Here is a 19,838-nt window from a genome sequence, read left to right as displayed (position 1 = left end):
ATAGCCTGTGACACGATACCAACACGAAATATTTAGGCGGTGGGTGTGTTCTTTTTTAGAATTAAAACGATTCTAAAGGGGAACACACCTACCGCCTAGATATTTCGTGTTGGTATCGTGTCACAGGCTATGGCGCGGATGACGGGCAACGGTAAGTAAATTGGACGAGGTATACATATTTTCTCCAGTTGTAGACTTTCTTTAGATTAACTTACTAGAAGTGTACCTTTTAACGTTAAAAACACAAATATTCTTATTTGAAAGATGTATAGTTATTTAAACAATCTTAAACCATTAACCTTGGATCTTTTGATCACTGAGTGTGTTTCAAAGAGCTACATTTTTTGTTTTTTAAACAATCTTTATTTAAACAAATTAAAAATTTTTGTTATAATAAATAAATTAATTTATTATAATAAAACAAAAGCAACTTTGGCATTTAATAATGCGTTAGTTAGATGGCTCTACTCGAGTTCTTTGGGAACAAAAAAGGAATGAAGAAAATTTCTCCATGGGAAGCCGAGAAAATGCATTTTTTTAACGTATACCGATTTTGAACTTTGAGATTACATTTTCTCCAACCTAATTTTGGAATTTTGCTATTTTTGGCAATTTTCACTCGTAATATCGATAGTTTTTATTATAATAATATATGTTATGAGTACTCTATAGGTTTGAAAATTAGTGTGGAGAAACAGTACAAAAATAAAAAGGAGATGGTTAAAAAATTATGATCCTATGTTTTATCTTTGCCGTAAATGCCGGTCAACTTTGACCCATTGTATCTTAGGAACCACTCATCACAATTAAACGTTTTTCTTTTAGAAGAAACGTCCTGTCGCTTCTTTTCCAATGTCGTTTTCATGATTTAATTTAATTTAATATTTCTCGAGATATTCTATTTGTTTATAAGCCAAAAAAATGTTTATAATTTTAAAAGATTCCTGAGACCGCCTAAATAGTCGAATTCCAATTCTGTAAAGTGCATTAGATAGGTACAGTGTCTCTTTATTCAAAAATCATAGTTATTCTTATGTACCATAATTATTGTGGTTATTATAGCGACCGTAAATTTTAATTTACAATTCAATTGTTGCTAAATTGTTTATTCAATTTTCATCGGCTTCTGGAATTATAATCTAAACGAAAAGAGAGTTTATCTTACCAAGTTATTTAATTATTGATAAACAATTACTTATCTAAAATTTTAGTTGAAAATTAAAGATTTTGTTGGAAAAACCCGCATTTTCCGGGGAAAGTAAATCGGGAAAAACCCGTCTCTATGCAGAATTTAAATACGGTCAATTTTTATTTGGGTGTTTTTGGTGTAAAGTTAAAATCTTTAGAGTTATAGAGCAAAAATTGAAAAAAACACGATATTCGTGCGCCATTTTGTTTATAAAAAAGTAGCACACTATCTGTGGACTTTGCATACCTATATTATTAATACAGTGCTAGTCAAAAACCCGTACCCCCTCGTATCTTTTGAACGGTTATACCTATAATAGTGAAATTTGGAGGGAGGAAATAAGCGGACGTAAGCTTCTTAACTAGTCATGACAGGTGACGTAATAGTGACAGATGATGTTACAGAGCCACTGTGACCGATAATTTTAAATGCGACCTTATGGCAGGTGATACCTCGTTTGAAAGGTATACAAAATACCTATTCAGTCATACTATTTTTTTTCGGTTTTAGTTGATTTTGATTTTGGTGAATAAATGAAATAAATATAATATTGCAGTTTCGCATTTAATGAATAAAAATTCAAATGTTCGCCTATGGTTTTTTTGTCAAAAAAGTTGACATCTTTCAATTCTCTCGTAGTTTTTACGTCAACTTCAACCTTTTTGACAAGTAATCATATGCGGAATTTTGATTTTTTATTAATTAGATGGGAACTACAATTTTATATTTATTTCATTTATTCATCCAAATTAGCTTAAACTCAAACACAATTAGTATGACTGAATAGGTATTTTCAATATCTTTCAAACGAGGTATCACTTGCCATAAGGTCCCATTTGAAATTATCTGTCACAGTAAATCACAGATCTGTAAAGTCATCTGTCATAATTACGTCACCTGTCATGACTAGTTAAGAAGCTTAGGTACATCTGTTTATTTCCTCTTTCCAAATTTCACTATTATAGGTATAACTGTCCAAAAGATACAGGGGGGTACGGACTTTTGACTAGCACTGTATATACAATCATAAGATTCGATTTCAGCAATAAAATTGCTGGTAAATAACTTTTCCCAAAAATGGCCTATTCTCCGATAACCTGCCCAGACTCATACGGAATGTGACTGCATATTGTAGAGTCCCTTTCGTCTCTTTTATTCGTCCCATAATCCTTAGTGCCGTTCAGAGCGTTGGATGTAGGGTTCCGCCTCTTATTCATTTCTTCCTTGCTCTTCTGTTGGTAGTCAGGCTCTTCGTGTCTCTTATAGTCATGTCTCCCTTTTTTACCAATATCATGGATTTGGTCCGTCCATGTCTTCCTCGATCTTCCCTTTCTTCTTGTTTCCCATTTTGGCTTCATATACCTTCTTTGTTAGTCTCTTTTGCTCCATTCGCCCTATGTGGCCAAACCAGTTCAATTTTTTGTTTTAGATCTTCCTCATTATCGGTTCTTGTTCCAGCACTCTCCCTATATATCTTCATTTCTAAATATTTCAAACTCTCTAGCTCCAGCTATTCTTGTCAATTGAAAAATTAAACATTGAAATTTTTGAAAAGTAAACGACAAATAGCTTAAAACTAAGTAGTACTTAAAACGTCATATTTTAATAGTTTATTTTATAAAAAAATTAAATAAATAGTAAGTGTTCCCTATCCCCGAGGGTCGACTACTACCTGGTTTGGAATGCTCTGAATTAAATATTGAATATATGTTTGCGGGATTGCATTCCATTCTTCTTATTTTGCAATCTTTAGCTCACTTAGTGTTTTTTTCCTGGTAGCCGTCTGTTCTGAACCGGTTGTACTGCAGCCACTTGGCTTATTGAACATCTTACATTTGTTTATGAAACCCATTCCAGAATTCTGGAACCCTGTACCAGCTTGTACAGGTCTAGTAAGTGGGTGCCATATATATTTGAAGTCACTTCTATGTCTCCGAAAAGTGTTTGCCGCCTCCGATCCAATGCCTCACAGTCATGCAAGATATAGTTGACTATTTCACGTCCTCTGTTACAGAGTCTGCAGCTCAAGTCTCCATGAAACAGCCCTATTGTATGCAGGTGACCCTTAACTGGCGCATGTCCAGTGAGGAAACCTGTTATGACTCTGAGCTGATTCCTGCTTGTTTTCAGCAGTAACTCAGCCCTACTGGCACATTTCCGTCCGATATACATCTTGTCATGTATTTGACCGGGTTACTCTCCCAGTGTGAGTTGTTTTGGCTTCGGATCCAGGCTTTTTTTCGTTCGCGGACGGTGCTTTTTGGCACTTCCACGGCCGACTCTGGACCCATATATTTTGTAGCTTTAGCTCTCCTGGCAGGTGCATCAGCTCTTTCATTGCCGTATATGCCCCGATGACCTGGAGCTCATACCTGTATAACACTGTTATGTTGTGCCAGTCTGTCAAGTTCTTGTCGACATTCCTACATTAGCCTAGAGTTCACCTTAGCCTTAGGGCTTATAAGAGCTTCAATGCTCCAGTTAACCCGCTGCAGTTCGAAGGCCCTCAGGTTGTTTTCTCTTGCACACTGCAAGACTGCAAAAATCTCTGCCTGAAATACGGAGGTATACTCTCCCAGTGGAATAGAAATGTTGAAATTTCCACCACTACAGAATATTTCTGCGCCCGAACCTTCTGCAGTTTTAGACCCGTCCGTATACCAGGTGTAACCCTGCAGTCTGGGTCGAGAGTTTCCTCTGTCACAGTCGTCTCATGGGCAAATGTCCACTTGAAAAGGTATTTCGGGATTGTATCTAGATGTCATATATTCAGAAATCACCATCCATTCGGTATCATTAGTTTCATTTGTTATTCTGCTATGTTCTGATTTAACTAGTATGCTGTTCAGGTTTACTGGCAGTCTATAATATCCCATTCTTGCCTCACCTCTTATGGATATATGTAAAGGAGGGAGATCCAGGAGTGCCTTTACAGCTGCCGTAGGTGTGCCCCTCATAGCCCCCGTAATCCCGAGACAAGCAAGTCTTTGCACCTGGCTTAATTTGATGATGGCACTTTTTTGCTGAACTTTTGGCCACCATACCACTGATGCATATGTAATTGTGGGTTTTACCACCATGTTATAAATCCAATGTACCATGTCTGGTCTCAAACCCCACATTTTTTCATGAGTACGTCTGGCTACCATTAACGTAGTTATCGCTGTCTTTGTTATTCTTTCTATCTGCTGATTCCAAGTAAGACTTAAGTCTAATATTATCCCGAGATACTTTACTTCACTCACCAGATTTAAATGTAGACCATTTAGACTTAGAAGACAAAATTCCTCTAAATTCCTCATTTTATCAAATTTTATAATTTTTGATTTTAGAGGACTGATGTTAAGCCCTACATTTAAAGTCCATTCTGTAACTATGGTCAGAGCCTGTTGCATTCGATCTCTGACTGTACCATTAAATTTTCCGTGGGCTAAGATGACTAGGTCATCCGCATAACTCAGGACATGGTGTATATCGTTGTCGAGTCTAGCTATCAGGCCATCCATAACCAGATTCCACAATAAAGGATATAAAACTCCCCCCTGTGGGCAGCGTCTGGCTACCTGAGCTGACACTGTATCTCCCAGCAACGTAGCGTGTAGCACACGGCTCCTCAGCATGCTACGGAGTAGCTCTTAGTGTTACGGAGTGTTATCAGAGAATAACCTTATAAAGTGTGCCACAAATGCTCGATCGGACTTAAAACCTTGCTGAATGGTGGCTAGTATAATCTTTCAAATTGAATGTCATCAACGTAAGCATTTACTATGTTTTAGCGACATGAGAACGTGCATTATAGTGGATTAGCACGAACCTGTCATATGCATTATGTCGCGATCCCCAAAGCTAATTCTTCTGTAGACCAATTTTTCACAAATTCTTTTATAGACAATATTTCGTCTAACTGGCTTTTAAAACTGAAATCTGGTCTCATCTGTGAACAAAACATGTTTCAACAGTTCGCGAGTCCAATTAACATTAGCATCTTCTACCCTTCGTTTTACTACTAACATTAAACTGTCTTGCATTTTTAAGAACTGGTTTTTAAAAATACTTAGATGTCAGTGAGAGATCTTGTAAGCTCTGAAGGGTTAACAAAGTTAAAAAATCGTCTGCAGCATTTTGTACACCGTTTTCTTCCCTAACCCAATCATGTTTTCTAATTTCCTGTTACGCGACACCATTTTGAAATTTTTGACACAGTAAATTAAAATATATGGAAGCGCCTTGTAATATCTTTCTGTATACCGGGTGGTGAATTGGAAAACGAGCAATAGCAAACTCAATGTAAAATTCTAAACTGTTGAATTCCTGCTTCCCTAATTATTTTATATCAAAAGACATTAGATACTATTTGTAGAGGATGGAAATCTGTATTGAAAACAACTGTTAAAATTGTTCTACGAATTAAACATATTCCAAAATTTTGTAAAAATGTAATACATTTTTCAGTTTTTCATCCCAAAATTAGGCCACACACAGTGCAATAATGTGTCACAATGAGGTTATTATTTTCACATATTTTTGAACTGTCAATAATTTTATTTTATCATTTATTGTTTAAAAACAATACAGTTGATATAGTCCTGTCGCCAGGGGGGGTACAACGGCCTCGTTAATTCAGATGGACTTACCCAAGTTTTTTTTATGTATTTTGACCCGTAGAAAACGAATTTTTTGGGTAACAGTTGATCCGGATGTCGATAAGATTGTTATAGACCAAGAACTTGAGGAATCAAATAACAGCGATTTTTGGCAAAACAAAACAATATTTTGTATTTTTTGGGTCATTTTAAGCAAAAAATATTTCTACAAGTTTTTTAGTAGGATGCAGAGTTTTCGAGATAAACGCGGTTGAACTTTCAAAAAATCGAAAAACTGCAATTTTTAAACCCGAATAACTTTTGATTAAAAAATAAAATAGCAATTCTGCTAAGCGCCTTTGAAAGTTCAAGTCAAATTATGTCGGTTTTGATTATTTGCATTGCTAAAAATTTATTGTATTATTGTTAAACAAAGCTACAAACAACTAGTGCGTGAGTGATGTTTCTATGATTTCTCATTTAAAATCGAACGAGTAGGTAGAATAGGTACTAGTGCAATCAAGACTATTTCTACGTTACATGCGTTAAAACGCATGTAAAAGCACGGGAAACCCTACGTGTTTATAGCTTTGTTAAACAATAAAAAAATAAATTTTTACCAATGCAAATAATCAAAACCGATATAATTTGACTTAAACTTTCAAATGCGGTAAGCAGACTTGCTATTTTATTTTTTAATCAAAAGTTATTCGGGTTCAAAAATTGCAGTTTTTCGATTTTTTTAAAGTTCAACCGCGTTTATCTCGAAAACTGTGCATTCTACGAAAAAACTTGTAGAAATATTTTTTACTTAAAATGGCCCAAAAAATACAAAATATTGTTTTGTTTTGCCAAAAATCGCTGTTATTTGATTCCTCAAGTTCTTGGTCTATAACAATCTTATCGACATCCGGATCAACTGTTGCCCAAAAAATTCGTGTTCTACGGGTCAAAATACATAAAAAAACCTTGAGTAAGTCCATCTGAATTAACGAGGCCGTTGTACCCCCCCTGGCGACAGGACTAATAAGATACCCTCAGTTGCTGAGAAAGTATTAATAATAAAGATTTTTTATTCAGTCAATGGTGTCAGCACTGTCAGTTTAGTAGGTAACGACTCTCCTAACTTTTATACACATACCCTACTGTGGCAAATGTATTATATTTTTCAAAATTTTGGAATGTGTTTAAATCGTAGAACAATTTTAACTTTTGGTTTTAATACAGATTTCAATCCTCTACAAATATTCTCTCATGACTTTTGATGTAAAATAATTAGGGAAGCAGGAATTCAACAATTTAGAATTTTACATTGAGTTTCCTATGGCCCGTTTTACGATTCACCACCCGATATATTGCTTCAGCTTAATCTTAAGCAATAGAAAGCTGTCTTATCTCAGAAGAGAAATAAGACAGCTCTCTACTAGTTCGAAGAAATCAAATGACTGGAATGCATATTTCGATATAACGATACACTTTACAGCAACTGATACTCGAAGGGACGGTAGATGATAGGAGGGTGTGGGACGTAAAAAGATGTCATGCCTGCGTAATATTCGCCAATGAACAGGAATCCCCAGCTATGAAGTGCTTCCAAAATGCTGCTAAAAACAGAATTATTTAATCCTGAATATTTAACATCTCACCAGACAAGACAATGTACGGTGGACGCCTACGTAGAATGCACGGCACTTTGAGAAGAAGAAGGAATGCATAAAGTCTAAACTAAAAATCTATAATAAGCCAATCCTATTCTCTAATAAAAATCCTGGAAAGAAAGGAATATACATAAACGAACAAAAAAAAAATAAAATATATGGAATGGACAGAATGAGAACACTTACAAAGACAATACCTGACATTAATCACAGGAAGAAAAATATATAAATTCGAAGAAGTAGAAAAATTCCACTACCATATAAGCGATATTCATTTGGAGACCAAAAAATATGGTGAGAAAATTTGAGAGAAATCCAAGTAAGAATTATGGATGGTAACCGTTGAATCTTTTATCTTAACCTTAATAAGATATTAAGAAGAAAAAACATATCTAGAAGGCCTAAGGTAAGAATATATAAGACAGTGGGGGGATGGAAAGTACTGAGGAGAATATTTGGAGCAAAATTATAAAATCTTATGTGAATAAAAAGAAACGAATATTAACGGGAGCGATAGCAGTAAACAAGAAGAAATGTTAGTCTAAAACTAGGTGGAAGGGGGATGTTGAAAAAGACATAGAAGACTTTTTGTCGTACAAGAGAAAATGCCCTCTTTACCAGATAAACGCGCTCCATCAGCTACGTCAGACTTCTAAATTAGTTTCATTAAATCGTCAGGTTGCTTAGACAATTATCAAGTCCAATGAGATAATACAGGGTAAAATAGAGAACAAACGCGAACCCGGAAGAAGAAGATACTCATGGCTTCAAAACTTACGCCAATGGTTTCGACTGACATCGATCGAGTTATTTAAAAACGCCGCAAACAAAATATCTTAGAAGAGGAATAACAAACGGCTCCATCAACTTCAAAATAATTATTTGCATGTAATTTGCATAAGCGTTCTGGGGACTATTTAAATAAACGGTACTTGTGTTTTCGCAAGACACACGTTGATAACTATTAGCTTCCGAGAATAATGTATAGGAGCATTTTTCGTTAAGATAAACGGAAAATGAAACTTTTGATGTTCTAATTGGGTTTAATTTTTAACGATTTAGTGCATGTATATTTACCTTTTTTCCCTATAAAGTTATAGTTTTAAAGTCGCCGAAATAGTAACAGTGATATATTATTCGACGCGCCTTAGCAAGATGAGCACAAATATGTATTCTTTTGGTTTTTATATAATTTCAGGTTAAAAAGTTCTAACCGGAAGTGCCATATTACAGTTGCAGGAAAAATACATGTGACGTATCAATTAATAGGTGAAGCAATAAAGCACTAAAATCGGCCTTACTTCCGAAAAAAATAACGACAAGACGAATCTAAATATTTCTTTTTGCATTCGATTCGTGAATGCGCCAAGAAACTTTGTGACTCCTAGCCATGAGAAAATATTGAAAAACTGCATAGGTACCAAAAATGTATTCTTAAAGTGCATCTCAAACAGACAAAAAAAATTCAGAATTCGTCAATGGAAATGAGTTTAATTTTGTTACTCGGGATTTTTGGGGTCGCTTAAAACGAATATGACGTAGTAAGTGACTTCCGAAGTACCTGGTGCCCAGGGTACCTACTGTTTACCTCGTCTTGTGGAGTTTTCTCGTCAAATTCATTAAAAAATTAGTCAAAAATCATTAGTCACGACATAAAGAGAAAGATACCCTGGACACCAGGCACTCTGGAGACCACTTCCGATGTCATATTCGTCAACAACCCCAAAAACCCCGAGTAATGATTTTTAACTAATTTTTAATGAATTTGCCAAAAACTCCAGAAGACGAGGTAAACAGTAGATGCTCTGGGCACTAGGTACTCCGGATATTACTTCCGATGTCATACTCGTCGTCAGCGACCCCAAAAACTCCCCGACTAATGATTTTTGACTAATTTTTTATTGGATTTGCCGAAAACTCCAGAAGACGAGGTAAACAGAATGTACCCTGGGTACCAAGTACTCCTAAAATCACTTTCGATGCCATATTCGTCGTCAGTGATCCCAAAAACCCACCAAGTAATGATTTTTGACAATTTTTTTAATGAATTTGCCTAGGAAACTCCACAAGACTAGGTAAATTGTAGGTACCCTGGGCACCAGGTACTCCGAAAATCACTTTCGATGTCATATTCGTCGTCAGCGACCCCAAAAACTTCCCGAGTAATGATATTTATGACTAATTTTTTAATGAATTTGCCGAAATATCCAGATAACGAGGTAAACAGTACCTACCCTATGCACCTGGTACTCTGGAGATCACTTCCGATGTCATATTCGTCGTCAGAGACGCCAAAAACCCCCCTAGTAATGAATTTTGACTAATGTTTTAATCAATTTGCCGAAAACTCCATAAGACGAGGTAATCCGTAGGTATCCTGGGTACCAGCTACTGCGAAAATCACTTTCGATGTCATATTCGTCGTCAGCGACCCCAAAAATCCCCCGAGTAATGATTTTTGTCTAATTTTTTAATGAATTTGCCGAAAACTCCAGAAAACGAGGTAAACAGTACGTACTCTAGGCACCTGGTACTCCGGAGATCACTTCCGATGTCATATTCGTCGCCAGAGACGCTAAAAAACCCCCGAGTACTGATTTTTGACTAATTTTTACTTTATCGTACTACATACGCAGTATGAGTATAATAGATAAAGTTATAGGATCGTGCAAAAAAATTTTTTTCAGATTTCACTTTTTTTCGACGTTATGAGTCCCCCTGAGTCTAAAAAGCAAATAAAAAAAAACATGTCGGAAGTTGTACGTATGTACATACGTACGTATGTACGTATGTCGCCACCGCCCAGCAAAAACTACTGGACCGATTTTGATGAAATTCGGTATGAGTAAGTTTAAGAGAATTTTGTCGAGAAACTTTTTTTTTTAAAAAACCTCTCAAAGGGGGGCTGAAATAGTGGGGTTATTTGGGGCCCATTTTTGCAAATTTTGACCGAAACGAATGAAATTTAACTTAAAGTTAGCTCATCGATAGGTAAATAGAAATACGGAATTTGACATTTCCAAATCCAAAATGGCGGCCAGCATGGAAGACCGCCCACCCGATACATTTCCCTACCAATCTAAAAACTTGTTTATGATAAATTTAATTTGAAAAAACATTTATATAGCCTAAAGATGGGGCTATAACAAGAATATTATCGTTTTCCAGAAAAAGTTATGGATTGCCTTATCTAAGGGGTCAAAATTTGACATAAATTTGAACTAAGTTTTCTCAAAAATGACTCCAAGGAATTTGTTTATTCTTTGAGATGTTTTTGATATTCTATCGGTAAATTGAATAACATTGGTCATATTTCTTAACTCCTCACAGGAGGGGAGTTATGAATTTTTTATAAAAAAATATTCGAGTGCCCGTAACTACCTCTGTAATAGAAACTAAAATTTGAAATTTGGCAGACATATATAGTACTTTGTTATCTATTATCACAATAAATTTTACCTACAATATGGCTTCCGGTTTAACCGGAAATGAAAAAAAAATCTTAATTTTTTACATACTATTACATATTTTTTACATATTTTGAAAGAATGTAAAATTATCTCTCCAATGACATAAAACTGGCTGCTGTAACTCAAAAACTCGAAAAGTTACAGAAAATTGAAATTTGGCTAGAATCTTGTGTGTGTCCCCTCTCACGCGATCATAGCAGAGCATTATTACAGGGCAGTCAATGAGGGTATTTGGCTCCGAATTCCATCCTACTACATCGATGTACTTGATATTTTCACAGTAAGTAGGGAATAGCTCAAGAAACAAAATCTACCCTATATACTATGGCGCTTTTATCTTGGGGCAATTCCCACCCCTTCAAGGGGGTGGAAAATTTATTGGTCAAAATAAGCATGGAAGTGGCTAGAGAACCTATTTTTAAGCAAAAACTGATCTATACTTTTTTTTGAGAACTCAATACTTTTTGAGTTATGCGTAGTTGAAAATTGGCCATTTTCATTTAAAAATGACACGTTTTCGGACGGTTTTTGTGAATACCTTAAAAACTATGCATCAAACTAAAAACACTATATAAAATTTTTTTTTTAATTATAAATAACAAAGAGATTCGTTCCTTCGTAAATTTTCTATTTATAATATTTATTTATAAAGAGATATGGTAGGTAAAAAGAGTTTGTTTTTTGGTGCATGCTCAAAGTGCTCATGCTTTTGTAGTGTTTGAAAAGGCCGTTAAAACGAGCACCGTTAAATGTCGGTTACATTCAAACTAAGCGAGAGATGGTGCAAAAAATATATGACTAATGTACTTTAAGGAAAAATGAGAAGTACATACATTTAACCCCTCATTCACCAGAATTTAAATGCATTGTTTTTCTTTTGCAATACCTCTTAATATAGTGTTATTTCTACTTTCAAAAAGTTGAACGGATGAAAAAAATAAGATCAAATTATAGAGCGCATTTTTAAATTTTCTTAAAATTCTTCCTTTTGCTCCATGCAATTCGAAAATAAAAATGTTCTATCCCCTAGAAGTGGTGAGAACCGCCCCCATGATAAAAGCGCCATAGTATATAGGATAGACTTTGAATTAGGAGATTTGACTTTGGGCTACTCCCAAAATTTCATTACGATCCATGCAGCAAAATGCAAATATTGTAAACTATTAATTTCTCAGAAAAATGGACTAATTTGAAATGAAAGTATGACTAATATTCTATTGATTTATGCAATAATCTATAGTGTGTCCCCGAACATTTTCTCAAATGCGGGAATTAATGATGCGTAGAACCATAAAATATTTTCAAGTATACAAGGTGTTTCTAAAATATCAAAATAACGAGTAACTTTGTTATTTTTATAGAATGCCAGTATCTAGTACGATAACGATAATAGATCGGTACGATAAAGTTCTCGGGCGGCCCTTCCGTCCAGCGTTTTTAATGAATTTGCCGAAAACTCCACAAGACGAGGTAAACAGTAGGTACCCTGGGCACCAGGTACTCCGGAGATCACTCACGACGTCATATTCGTTTTCAGCTATCCCAAAACCCCCGAGTAACTGAATGAACTCATTTCCGCCGTTAATTATTGACGAGTTCTGAATTTTTTTTATTGTCTGTTTGAGATGCACTTGCATTTTTTGTATGCAGTTTTTCAATATTATCTCATGGCTAGGGGTCACAAAGTTTCCTGGCGCATTTACGAATCGAATGCAAAAGGAATTATTAAGATCCGTCTTGTCGTTTTTTTTTTCTCAGATTACAAACGGAGACTTCAAAGCATATTGAGAAGTCGAGCTTGAATCTTTAGTTTCGGTTTTGACGACATTTCCTTTTAAACAGTAATGACCAAAAGTTAGTAAAAATTACTCAAAACTAGTGAAATCGTATATCAATCGACTTAAACTTGTTCTCAAACACTAATTGTTCAAATATCAACTTCCTGGTCTACTTCCTATTACGTTGGGTGACAACCTAGGACTTACGAAGTCCAATTACTTGTTTGTAACTTTTGTGCTGTATATAGCACCCTACAATCTTAATATTATCATAAAATTCTGCTTATCCAGCAAATGCCTTGGATAAACTAAAATCGATTTCCACTTGGTCCAAAATAACAAAGCTTCAAGTGTTGACGTAGGACATAAGTATATGTATATCGACGGTTACTATCTTAGTCCAGAATAAATAACGTTATATCCTTTCTGCGTTCCATGTTGATTTCCGATTATAAACTTTATATAAGCAGAGTTTAATAGACAGTGCCGTTGTAAGGAAATATAATTTTTTTGCATTTAGTATTTCACTATAGTCCGTCCCACCGTGACTTTACAGTTTAAGAGAAAACAGTAGCGATCAACAGGTAGCGAAAACGCGTTCCAAGATTGCGGCTGTAATTTTGAATATTTTTTCGAGATATTTGGCACACGTATTCGTAATATAATAAAGAATGGCGGTACAGAGCCCAATTTGAAAAATATATTAATATGTGGAAATTACTCTGTAATTAAATACAATATTAAAAAAACGAGCCTGTACCGCCATTAAGAAGAACAAAAAAATGCACTTTCTTCAAATAAACTTTTTTATCCGATGCCTAGATTTTGTGTCATTTTGGAACTACTAAAATTTTTTATTTCATTAGTAGTTCCAAAATGACACAAAATCTAGGCATCGGATAAAAAAGTTTATTTGAAGAAAGTGTATTTTTTTGTTCTTCTTAATGGCGGTACAGGCTTGTTTTTTTAATATTATATTTAATTACAGAGTAATTTCCACATATTAATATATTTTTTAAATTGGGCTCTGTACCGCCATTCTTTATTATATTACGGATACGTGTGCCAAATATCTCGAAAAAATATTCAAAATTGCAGCCGCAATCTTGAAACGCGTTTTGGCTACCTGTTGATCGCTACTGTATCACCTTAAGGAACATATGCAATGCAGTTTATATGAGAGTTTTAGTGCCGTGATGCCGATTTTATCAAAAACAATTTGTAATCAAACATTAGAGATATTAAATTAAAACTGTTTTAGAAAGGCAATCTACAATTTTAGGCTTCATATATGAATATATACGTTTAAGTTTATTTGATATACTATAATAGTTAGTACGCATATGAATCCTAAAATTGTAAATTGCCTTTCTAAAACAGTTTTAATTTAATGTTTGATTATAAATTATTTTTGATAAAATCGGCATCACAGCGCTAAAACTCTCACAAGAACTGCATTGCCTATGTTCCTTAAACTGTAAAGTCAAGGTGGGGTGGACTATAGTATCAGTATTATTGTACTAGTATGTGCATTGAATAACTTGAAAAAAAAAAGCATTCTGCATTGGATGCAATTGAAGAAAATGAATTGGTAGATGAATTACCGACAATGACGCCAACTCTAACTCTCATTATACCACAAAAATTCATCTCGGATACTTATTCAGATCTTGACTCACAGCCCGGACCATCGAAAAAAATAAAAAAAATAATAACTATGAGAGATCTTTTTCAACATATTCTTCTTCTTTTAGTGCCTATTCGTTTCGAATATTGGCGATCATTCTGGCTATAATTATTTTATTAACTGATGCTTTAAATAGATTAGTTGTTGTTGTGGAGAACCATTTCCTCAGGTTCATTAACCATGATATCCTTCTTCTCCAAATTCCTTGCTTTCCGAATACTTTACCTTGAAGTATTACCTACAGTAATCTGTATTTAGTGCCGTTTCTCATTATGTGTCCGAGATATTCTAACTTTCTACCTTTAATGGTATGCATGGATATACGTGTTATAGATATTATTCGTCCATTCGAATGGAGTAAACTGGGGGAAGCCTATGTTCAGAATTGGACGAATTAAAGGGCAAAAGAAGAAGAAGAAGATAGATATTATTGAAGATTTTACATGGTATTCGTAAATATTCATCATCAAGAAGTTTAAGAAATTCAGATTGTACTCCGTCTGGTCCTGGAGCTCTACCTTCTTTTAGTGATATTATGGCTGCTCTTATTTCTGCCACTAGTATAGGTGGTCCTGTCTCCGTAGATTTTGGAGACTGGCTCTCCCTCTCATCAAAAAATAAATTTCGTATGTAATTTTTCCAGGTATTATTGATACTCTCTTTGTCCACGATTATCTCTCCATTGTCATTAACAAGTTTACTTATTCTTCTGTTTTTACATTTGCCTGTAATTTCTCTTACCTTCTTATGCACGTTGAAGTCGTCGTACTTACTTTGCAGAATTTCGATTTCTTGGCATTTTTTCTCCAGTTCTTTCTGTTTGGCTTCTCTGATCTTTATCTGTATCTCTCGCTTTAATGCTTTATACATGGAGTTATCGTTTTTGTTTTTCCTTCTTTCTTCCATTAGTTGCAGAATCTCTGTCGTCATCCATGTCTTACTCTTACCTTCTTCGTTCTTCATAAAATTGTCTTTAACGTTGTCTATCGTTTTATTAAGGGATTCTATCTTATCTTCCGTGCTTTCCGTTGTACTATCAATTTCTTTGAATTTTCTATTTAATGTTTTGCTGACTATTTCTTTTATTTCGCTACATTTCAGTTTTCTCATGTCATGTTTTTTTACAGTTTTTCCGCGTATTTTCTTTAACTTGGTTCTATACACGCCCACTAAAGGATTGTGGTCAGATTGAGCAAAGATACTCATTGTTTCTCCGCGTTGATTTCTCTCTCCTAATCCATGTGAACCAATATGTTGCCCTTCTTTTCCGTTACCTATTTTCGCATTAAAATATCCCATGACTATAAGGAGTTCGTGTTTCGGTATATCTCTTATAAGGTTGCTTATTTGTTTGTAGAATTCTGATATTTCTTCATCACTGTGGTCTGCTGTGGGTGCATAGACTTGTATGATGTTTGTATTCACCGGTGCCGCATTTATTTGTAACAGGAAGATTCTATCGTTCACTGGTATGAAGTTGTTGACATGTTTGGCTATACTTTTATGTGTGATAATTCCAACTCCATTTTCATATTTACCATTTTCTGATCCTGAATAGTATACTCTGTAGTCTTCTGTCACAATAACTTGAGTCAGGCCACCTCATTTCGCTTGTGCCCATTATTGCTATTTTCATGCATTCCATTTCTTTGATTGCGCATTAGATTTTTCCTGAATGAGCCATCGTCCTAACGTTCCAAGTGGATATCCTCTTCAGACAATTCGTGTGGATTTTTCTTAAAGGTGTGTTATTGGGTATTTCACAGGGATTTTGCATATTAACGACCTGGGAGGCCCTGTGGTCATGGGAATGACCTCTCTTGCCGGATCTTGGTCTGCGATGTCCATGATCAGTAAGCGAATTTGTATTGAGTTATACAGCCATTATGATTGTACTAGAGATATCCATAGGGATTTTTAATATAGTGGTTTCTCGTTGCCTTCTACATTCTTATGTCGTTGACCAAACCATTGATTCTACCGCCTTTGGGGACGGTTTCTCAGCCCTAGGGCAAAAGAGTGCTACCACCTACCAACTCGTCCGCCCGAAGCCGTTGGTCGGTAAGTGGGGGATTGCTTATACCGGCAATAACTCGGTCCCTATCTGCGTTAGTCATCAAAATTAACGTTGCCTGTCCTCTACCGCGTGGAGGTGCAGATTCGGATCTTTCCTTCATCGAGATTAAGACCTTTCGGCATTTCCTAATCTCTCCAGAGCTTTTAGAAGACTTTCAACATATAATAATAAATAATATTATTTTGTCTAGAAATTGTCCGTGGATTAGACCTATTGGGGATACCACACAAAAAACGCGTCTCCAGACTCTACCTTATAGGAGGCCGGGCAAAGGGTCAAAAATAGCTTAATAATAGCATAAGAATGTTAAAATCATAATAAATAAATATAATATAGATAGAAAAGCAAATCCAAGGTTTATAGTGGAAATTGTTCGTTGAAAAATCCCTTATAAAATCGATATGATGTTATTTTATTGTAAGATGAACAGAAAAAAAGTTATAACCTCCAAATGGAAACTGGTTACAATATTTTCTCTTATTTCTGTTTATAACTGTTTTGTTGGTCACTTGACGATAAAAAGTAATGCATATAAAATTTTAGAAAATTTAATTTTCTACACTTTATCTGCTATTAAGTTGTCTGTATGGTTGCTAGTTTAGGAGATAAAGCGCGAAAGCCCTTTGCACTCCTTTTTTCAAGATGGCGGCCGGGGGTCGCGGTTTTTGCCCTTCGCAGCCAAGGGCTGCAACCCCAAAAACTTGAACTTAAGCTTCTACTGAACCCTCCTACACATTAAAAAAAATAAAATTGGCTCCTCTAAGCAATGCAATCCTAAATGTAACATTTCAATGGACTATAAGGACCTCCTTATTTCTAACTCTGTCAACCCAGCATATTTTTAGAAGTTGTCTGGATACCCACATCTCAAAGGCTGTCAAGCGTTTAAGCATATCCTCAGAGTCCGCGCTTCTACTCTATACAGTAGGACAGGAAAGATATAGCAATATGTCATTCGAACTCGAAGGTCGATAGGTACTAAGATTGTGACTGCAAAGTACGTTTCTCATTTTTACAAACGTAGTTCGGGCTTTTTCTATTCGGCTTTTAATTTCTGCGGTTGGATCCCAGCTCTCATTGATATTGCTGCCGAGATACATGAGTTTCTCTACTTTGTCCAGTATGGCAACTCCGCGTTATATATTTACTATTTCGAATTTGTATGATCTTCCTTATTTTACTTTTGCTTTAAACTTTTTTTTATTTCTGAACTTGCTCCCTGTCCATTCCATACATTTTGGTTTTGTTTGGGTTTCTCGGTAATGGTGATGAGTAGACTTGGGCCAATAAATAAAAAGGTATAAAATATGCGCATAAATATGCAGTATTTTACATAAAAATATGCATATTTATCTAGAAAATATTCATGTAATAAAAAATAATTTGACAATATTTTTTATTTACAAAAATATTTATATACCTACTATGAAATATATTAACATGTTATATTAATTGACATGAATGTATGTATTTTACTAGCCAAGTTTATGTAATTAAATATTTAAGCATTTTAACAAATAAATAATATTATTTAGAATTGTATTAACAATAAATTATCAAATGCTGTTCAAAATTTTCTAACAAAAACTTATGGTTTCTATCTGAGTACATGTTGCCACAAAATGAGCAATAAACTTTATCTATATACACGGCTCTTTGAAAGAAGGTTTTGTTCAAGTTGAAACTCAGGCATTTTCAAAGCACAATAATTATTCACAAATTACAAAGACACGAGTTTAGGCCTTTAATTTTACAATAGCAAAACTGACCTTCAAAATAAAAATTGTTACTTTCTGTATAAACTGCAGATTTTGGAACCCTTATATTCAAGGAAAAAACGTGACAAAACTATAGGCCGATATCTTTTATTAGTTTGGCACTACATTCCGATACCAAAAATTTGAATACCAAGATATTATAAAACAAAAATAAATATTGAGATTTCCAAGCTATTTGTTACATGAATGTAAAAATGGGTATATACAACCAAAATTTTAAATTATATATGTTACCGTTAAAACCCGATTTCAGTTAAAACCCGAATTTACTAGGAAAAAGTAGTTTTAACTAAGTGCTTTAGACAATTCTAGTTTTAACTAGTCAAAACTAGATTTGACTGCTAAATTCAGTTAAAACTAGAAATCGCGAACGGATTTCATTTAGAGTAGTTTATATGCGATTCTCTTGTGATTGCATATAGATCAAATCTAGCTGACAGCGACTATTCATTTCTGAATGCAATATAGGTTTGGACACAAGACCTCTTACGTTTTGTTTTTATATTTTTACTCTTCTTCCGTTGGCAGGTTTCACACATTGGTATAAAAGTTTTGATCATATCAATAAAAAGTTATATTTGCTAATTTCCTGGCGGTTTCAGTCTTCAACCTATCCCGATTTCCATGAAAAATAGCAACATGTGCTTCAATAATGCCGAAAATATTTTCGACAGGTACATAATATTTGATGAGATCAATTTTATTTTTGAAGCTAACTTTTTTATTTCGCCAACTTCAACAATTCTAAATCATTTTAGTCTTTGATTTTGTAATGGTGTTTTCTTAGCAGACAGTTCCGCATCTTGTACTTCGACCATTTTAATTTATTATATAATATGCTTTTGGTCACAAAATTGTAGTGACTTTCTTTCTTCTCTGTCTCTTTCATTTGTAAAATCATTTCCAAAACACGTTCTTTTCACGTTCTTATATCTCTGCTCTCCAAAAAAAACTACTTTGAACTAGTATAATCTACTCTAAATGAAATCCGTTCGGGATTTCTAGTTTTAACTGAATGTAGCAGTTAAATATAGTTTTGACTAGTTAAAACTAGAATTGTCTAAAGCGCTTAGTTAAAACTAGTTTTTCCTAGTAAATTCGGGTTTTAACTGAAATCGATTTTTAACGGTAACATATACACTCTATGCACACTTTTATAAAAATATGCAAACTGTGACATTTTTGCATTTTTTATGCATAATATGCAAAATATGCAATTTGCATATTTGCCTAAGTCTAGTGATGAGTTTCATGCTGCTTCCTGTACAACTGTGTTAAAATGTTCTATTACATAATATTCGATATGTTTATCCAACTTTAATGGGATGCACAAACTGACCTGATTATTTCATTCATAGGAGATTCTGACCAATAGAACGCTACAGTAATCTAAATTAAACTGATTATTTTTTGATGATTTTAACTTCCAATCGTATAGTAAGATATTTGATCACGTGTTTAATTCTGTTCAATCAGATTAAAATTATACTAAGAATTATCTACTGTAGAAAATTACCGTTAGAATTTTTCTAAGTAGATTGTTTCTGTTTAATGGCAACCAGTCTCCTAGTTTTGACAACTGTCACATTTAATAAAATATCTATAATCTACGTATTAA

Source organism: Diabrotica virgifera, chromosome 6 (genome assembly GCF_917563875.1).
Source record: "Diabrotica virgifera virgifera chromosome 6, PGI_DIABVI_V3a".
NCBI lineage: Eukaryota > Metazoa > Arthropoda > Insecta > Coleoptera > Chrysomelidae > Diabrotica > Diabrotica virgifera.
Note: the sequence above shows the minus strand (reverse complement) of the source record.